The 6,000-nt window shown below is 53.5% G+C and overlaps 13 non-coding genes across 13 annotated transcripts; 3 read left to right on the plus strand and 10 right to left on the minus strand.

Moving 5' to 3' along the window:
* Nucleotides 1-135: 135 nt before the first annotated feature.
* Nucleotides 136-207, minus strand: Trnae-uuc. Its single transcript has one exon. It is a non-coding gene; the product is annotated as a tRNA-Glu (tRNA).
* Nucleotides 208-529: 322 nt separating this feature from the next.
* Trnam-cau lies at nucleotides 530-602 on the minus strand. Its single transcript has one exon. It is a non-coding gene; the product is annotated as a tRNA-Met (tRNA).
* An 813-nt stretch (nucleotides 603-1,415) lies between these two features.
* Trnag-ucc lies at nucleotides 1,416-1,487 on the plus strand. The gene has a single exon. It is a non-coding gene; the product is annotated as a tRNA-Gly (tRNA).
* A 283-nt stretch (nucleotides 1,488-1,770) lies between these two features.
* On the minus strand, nucleotides 1,771-1,852 carry Trnas-aga. Its single transcript has one exon. It is a non-coding gene; the product is annotated as a tRNA-Ser (tRNA).
* Nucleotides 1,853-1,991: 139 nt separating this feature from the next.
* Nucleotides 1,992-2,064, minus strand: Trnak-uuu. Its single transcript has one exon. It is a non-coding gene; the product is annotated as a tRNA-Lys (tRNA).
* Nucleotides 2,065-2,359: 295 nt separating this feature from the next.
* Nucleotides 2,360-2,431, minus strand: Trnae-uuc. The gene has a single exon. It is a non-coding gene; the product is annotated as a tRNA-Glu (tRNA).
* A 322-nt stretch (nucleotides 2,432-2,753) lies between these two features.
* On the minus strand, nucleotides 2,754-2,826 carry Trnam-cau. The gene has a single exon. It is a non-coding gene; the product is annotated as a tRNA-Met (tRNA).
* Nucleotides 2,827-3,639: 813 nt separating this feature from the next.
* Trnag-ucc lies at nucleotides 3,640-3,711 on the plus strand. Its single transcript has one exon. It is a non-coding gene; the product is annotated as a tRNA-Gly (tRNA).
* A 283-nt stretch (nucleotides 3,712-3,994) lies between these two features.
* On the minus strand, nucleotides 3,995-4,076 carry Trnas-aga. The gene has a single exon. It is a non-coding gene; the product is annotated as a tRNA-Ser (tRNA).
* Nucleotides 4,077-4,215: 139 nt separating this feature from the next.
* On the minus strand, nucleotides 4,216-4,288 carry Trnak-uuu. The gene has a single exon. It is a non-coding gene; the product is annotated as a tRNA-Lys (tRNA).
* Nucleotides 4,289-4,583: 295 nt separating this feature from the next.
* Nucleotides 4,584-4,655, minus strand: Trnae-uuc. The gene has a single exon. It is a non-coding gene; the product is annotated as a tRNA-Glu (tRNA).
* A 323-nt stretch (nucleotides 4,656-4,978) lies between these two features.
* On the minus strand, nucleotides 4,979-5,051 carry Trnam-cau. Its single transcript has one exon. It is a non-coding gene; the product is annotated as a tRNA-Met (tRNA).
* Nucleotides 5,052-5,864: 813 nt separating this feature from the next.
* Nucleotides 5,865-5,936, plus strand: Trnag-ucc. Its single transcript has one exon. It is a non-coding gene; the product is annotated as a tRNA-Gly (tRNA).
* The last annotated feature ends 64 nt before the right edge of the window (nucleotides 5,937-6,000 follow it).

Here is a 6,000-nt window from a genome sequence, read left to right on the forward strand (position 1 = left end):
CTTTATCCCGGTGCTGACAGTAATTGCATCTCGTGCCTGTTTCCCCGATTACGCTCGGTTGAAGCTCCGGAAGGGGGGCGACAAACGAGGGTTGGAGGGCCAAAACATGGAGGGTCGTGTGCGCAAAAACTTCCCTTCCGGTACCGGGAATCGAACCCGGGCCTCCTGGGTGAAAGCCAGGTATCCTAGCCACTAGACCACACCGGATTTGCTCGATAAACGTCAGATTTACTCCCTCTCCTCTCGCTTTTCGTGCTGAATCCGGACTTAGTGGTGTTCTCTGTTTGCGAGCATATTTGCGCTTGCAGACTGGCATGGCGCACAGCTCGAAACTGACAATTCATTGCAGTTTGCATCATATTTTACTCATAACAGGGGAGGAGAAAGGTCAAAGCTGTACCTTGCCATAGCTGGATGTAAACATTTTGACGCTGAGGCGTGGGCTCCTTGTGGATAACAAACGACAATTCAGTTCGTTCCCTAGCAACAGCAACGCCGTTAATTCAGCCATGATGTACAGCAAATTAAATGCCCCGGGTGAGGATCGAACTCACGACCTTAAGATTATGAAACTTACACGCTACCCACTGCGCTACCGAGGCACGTTTGCAAGCATCGTCCCAGGAAACTTGGTAAGTCTCGCATATTAGAGATAGACAGTTGGCGCTTTCTCAAGAATCTGTTGTGTTGCAACACGTGCTTTCCCGAATTGCTAGATTAAACTGCTGCCGCGGCTTTTTCAACGGAAAGCAGCACTGCCTGAGGTTACAGTACATCGCCCTTGCGGCACCTGAACACAGCGGCCTGTAGGGCCAGGCTGACGCTAGAGTTCAGAAATAGCACGCGTCCGTCCAAGTACGGTCTCTTGCGAGCTGCGTGTTTGGTTCTTCTCACAGCGAATCCTGCTATACATTCCTGAGGCTGACGCAGCTCAAACGAGCAATCGGCGCGGCAACATTATAGCGAGAACAGCGAAACGATGCATCGGCCGGGAATCGAACCCGGGCCGCCCGAGTGGTAGGCGAACAACCTACCACTTTTTTAGTTGTTGTTCTCATTTTTTTAGTTGCATTTGTTGGGGGCGGTCGGCCGTGCTTCCCGAGCATATTCCAGAGTAGCTGTCTGCAGGGAAAGTGGGATTGCCACCCAACGACGCCGGATACAGCCGAAAAAAGTGCTACACACGCGGAGTCCCCCACTACACTGCCTTAAAGCGACCGCTCATCACTATCGTGTGAGTAACCTTGCGGCCGCGGCGACGAGTCTTGCCCAAAGACGCAGCGTGCGTGGAGGCGCTGCCCGAACGCGTGTGGATGCACCCTCCTACCTCGTAAAGCGCCTACAGCTACTATCACCGTGGGCCGCTGCCGGCGGCCGGGAAGCCGACACAGCGCGGCGTTACGAGCAGCGGCTGTGCGGTGGTGGTGTAATGGTGAGCATAGTTGCCTTCCAAGCAGTTGATCCGGGTTCGATTCCCGGCCACCGCAACGGGCGCAAATTTTTACGTATGAGTATGTGAGCCACGTGCTGTTACATTAACGTTTTCTTTCCGTCGTTGCTCCACTCCAGGCCATCCTGTAGTATGTCCCGACTTGTCCCGACTTTGCTCGGCTGACGCGAAAGCTGACGCTTGGAATTCGCCCTTATCAAGAGGACAGGCGATATAAACGGCTGTGAGAGGTGAGGTGTAGCGAAGTACCATAACGACAGGCAAACTGCGAAGTTTTGTGCTCCTTCTTCTTAAACAAAAAAAAAAAAAAAAAAAAGAGACGCAGTCGGTAGGACTCGAACCTACGCTCCCAGAGGGAATCTGATTTCTAGTCAGACGCCTTAACCACTCGGCCACGACTGCTCGCAGCCAAACGTGCCCTCGAATCGTGAAAAATCAAACCGTTCTGCGCAGAATGTTGACAGGAAACGAACTCCGTGCACTGATTACGGCAGGGCTACCAGCGCTACGAGACGAGCCATTACGGAAGCGTTAAAATCTTCGCCCGGACAGGGACTCGAACCCTGGACCCTTAGGTTAAAAGCCTAATGCTCTACCGACTGAGCTATCCGGGCTCACGCTTGCTGTGGATGGAGCAGCTGCAGGCAATGTGAATAACTGGAACGCGTGTGTAGGCGTACTACGGTAATTGCTGGCTTCTGGCGCAACTGGCGACTTCACCGACTTGCCACTGACGCTGGTAGCAGCCCAACAGCGGACCAGTGCCTCTTCTCCCTTTATCCCGGTGCTGACAGTAATTGCATCTCGTGCCTGTTTCCCCGATTACGCTCGGTTGAAGCTCCGGAAGGGGGGCGACAAACGAGGGTTGGAGGGCCAAAACATGGAGGGTCGTGTGCGCAAAAACTTCCCTTCCGGTACCGGGAATCGAACCCGGGCCTCCTGGGTGAAAGCCAGGTATCCTAGCCACTAGACCACACCGGATTTGCTCGATAAACGTCAGATTTACTCCCTCTCCTCTCGCTTTTCGTGCTGAATCCGGACTTAGTGGTGTTCTCTGTTTGCGAGCATATTTGCGCTTGCAGACTGGCATGGCGCACAGCTCGAAACTGACAATTCATTGCAGTTTGCATCATATTTTACTCATAACAGGGGAGGAGAAAGGTCAAAGCTGTACCTTGCCATAGCTGGATGTAAACATTTTGACGCTGAGGCGTGGGCTCCTTGTGGATAACAAACGACAATTCAGTTCGTTCCCTAGCAACAGCAACGCCGTTAATTCAGCCATGATGTACAGCAAATTAAATGCCCCGGGTGAGGATCGAACTCACGACCTTAAGATTATGAAACTTACACGCTACCCACTGCGCTACCGAGGCACGTTTGCAAGCATCGTCCCAGGAAACTTGGTAAGTCTCGCATATTAGAGATAGACAGTTGGCGCTTTCTCAAGAATCTGTTGTGTTGCAACACGTGCTTTCCCGAATTGCTAGATTAAACTGCTGCCGCGGCTTTTTCAACGGAAAGCAGCACTGCCTGAGGTTACAGTACATCGCCCTTGCGGCACCTGAACACAGCGGCCTGTAGGGCCAGGCTGACGCTAGAGTTCAGAAATAGCACGCGTCCGTCCAAGTACGGTCTCTTGCGAGCTGCGTGTTTGGTTCTTCTCACAGCGAATCCTGCTATACATTCCTGAGGCTGACGCAGCTCAAACGAGCAATCGGCGCGGCAACATTATAGCGAGAACAGCGAAACGATGCATCGGCCGGGAATCGAACCCGGGCCGCCCGAGTGGTAGGCGAACAACCTACCACTTTTTTAGTTGTTGTTCTCATTTTTTTAGTTGCATTTGTTGGGGGCGGTCGGCCGTGCTTCCCGAGCATATTCCAGAGTAGCTGTCTGCAGGGAAAGTGGGATTGCCACCCAACGACGCCGGATACAGCCGAAAAAAGTGCTACACACGCGGAGTCCCCCACTACACTGCCTTAAAGCGACCGCTCATCACTATCGTGTGAGTAACCTTGCGGCCGCGGCGACGAGTCTTGCCCAAAGACGCAGCGTGCGTGGAGGCGCTGCCCGAACGCGTGTGGATGCACCCTCCTACCTCGTAAAGCGCCTACAGCTACTATCACCGTGGGCCGCTGCCGGCGGCCGGGAAGCCGACACAGCGCGGCGTTACGAGCAGCGGCTGTGCGGTGGTGGTGTAATGGTGAGCATAGTTGCCTTCCAAGCAGTTGATCCGGGTTCGATTCCCGGCCACCGCAACGGGCGCAAATTTTTACGTATGAGTATGTGAGCCACGTGCTGTTACATTAACGTTTTCTTTCCGTCGTTGCTCCACTCCAGGCCATCCTGTAGTATGTCCCGACTTGTCCCGACTTTGCTCGGCTGACGCGAAAGCTGACGCTTGGAATTCGCCCTTATCAAGAGGACAGGCGATATAAACGGCTGTGAGAGGTGAGGTGTAGCGAAGTACCATAACGACAGGCAAACTGCGAAGTTTTGTGCTCCTTCTTCTTAAACAAAAAAAAAAAAAAAAAAAAGAGACGCAGTCGGTAGGACTCGAACCTACGCTCCCAGAGGGAATCTGATTTCTAGTCAGACGCCTTAACCACTCGGCCACGACTGCTCGCAGCCAAACGTGCCCTCGAATCGTGAAAAATCAAACCGTTCTGCGCAGAATGTTGACAGGAAACGAACTCCGTGCACTGATTACGGCAGGGCTACCAGCGCTACGAGACGAGCCATTACGGAAGCGTTAAAATCTTCGCCCGGACAGGGACTCGAACCCTGGACCCTTAGGTTAAAAGCCTAATGCTCTACCGACTGAGCTATCCGGGCTCACGCTTGCTGTGGATGGAGCAGCTGCAGGCAATGTGAATAACTGGAACGCGTGTGTAGGCGTACTACGGTAATTGCTGGCTTCTGGCGCAACTGGCGACTTCACCGACTTGCCACTGACGCTGGTAGCAGCCCAACAGCGGACCAGTGCCTCTTCTCCCTTTATCCCGGTGCTGACAGTAATTGCATCTCGTGCCTGTTTCCCCGATTACGCTCGGTTGAAGCTCCGGAAGGGGGGCGACAAACGAGGGTTGGAGGGCCAAAACATGGAGGGTCGTGTGCGCAAAAACTTCCCTTCCGGTACCGGGAATCGAACCCGGGCCTCCTGGGTGAAAGCCAGGTATCCTAGCCACTAGACCACACCGGATTTGCTCGATAAACGTCAGATTTACTCCCTCTCCTCTCGCTTTTCGTGCTGAATCCGGACTTAGTGGTGTTCTCTGTTTGCGAGCATATTTGCGCTTGCAGACTGGCATGGCGCACAGCTCGAAACTGACAATTCATTGCAGTTTGCAATCATATTTTACTCATAACAGGGGAGGAGAAAGGTCAAAGCTGTACCTTGCCATAGCTGGATGTAAACATTTTGACGCTGAGGCGTGGGCTCCTTGTGGATAACAAACGACAATTCAGTTCGTTCCCTAGCAACAGCAACGCCGTTAATTCAGCCATGATGTACAGCAAATTAAATGCCCCGGGTGAGGATCGAACTCACGACCTTAAGATTATGAAACTTACACGCTACCCACTGCGCTACCGAGGCACGTTTGCAAGCATCGTCCCAGGAAACTTGGTAAGTCTCGCATATTAGAGATAGACAGTTGGCGCTTTCTCAAGAATCTGTTGTGTTGCAACACGTGCTTTCCCGAATTGCTAGATTAAACTGCTGCCGCGGCTTTTTCAACGGAAAGCAGCACTGCCTGAGGTTACAGTACATCGCCCTTGCGGCACCTGAACACAGCGGCCTGTAGGGCCAGGCTGACGCTAGAGTTCAGAAATAGCACGCGTCCGTCCAAGTACGGTCTCTTGCGAGCTGCGTGTTTGGTTCTTCTCACAGCGAATCCTGCTATACATTCCTGAGGCTGACGCAGCTCAAACGAGCAATCGGCGCGGCAACATTATAGCGAGAACAGCGAAACGATGCATCGGCCGGGAATCGAACCCGGGCCGCCCGAGTGGTAGGCGAACAACCTACCACTTTTTTAGTTGTTGTTCTCATTTTTTTAGTTGCATTTGTTGGGGGCGGTCGGCCGTGCTTCCCGAGCATATTCCAGAGTAGCTGTCTGCAGGGAAAGTGGGATTGCCACCCAACGACGCCGGATACAGCCGAAAAAAGTGCTACACACGCGGAGTCCCCCACTACACTGCCTTAAAGCGACCGCTCATCACTATCGTGTGAGTAACCTTGCGGCCGCGGCGACGAGTCTTGCCCAAAGACGCAGCGTGCGTGGAGGCGCTGCCCGAACGCGTGTGGATGCACCCTCCTACCTCGTAAAGCGCCTACAGCTACTATCACCGTGGGCCGCTGCCGGCGGCCGGGAAGCCGACACAGCGCGGCGTTACGAGCAGCGGCTGTGCGGTGGTGGTGTAATGGTGAGCATAGTTGCCTTCCAAGCAGTTGATCCGGGTTCGATTCCCGGCCACCGCAACGGGCGCAAATTTTTACGTATGAGTATGTGAGCCACGTGCTGTTACATTAACGTTTTCTTTCC

This window comes from Schistocerca americana, unplaced genomic scaffold (assembly GCF_021461395.2).
Source record: "Schistocerca americana isolate TAMUIC-IGC-003095 unplaced genomic scaffold, iqSchAmer2.1 HiC_scaffold_1512, whole genome shotgun sequence".
NCBI classification, from domain to species: domain Eukaryota; kingdom Metazoa; phylum Arthropoda; class Insecta; order Orthoptera; family Acrididae; genus Schistocerca; species Schistocerca americana.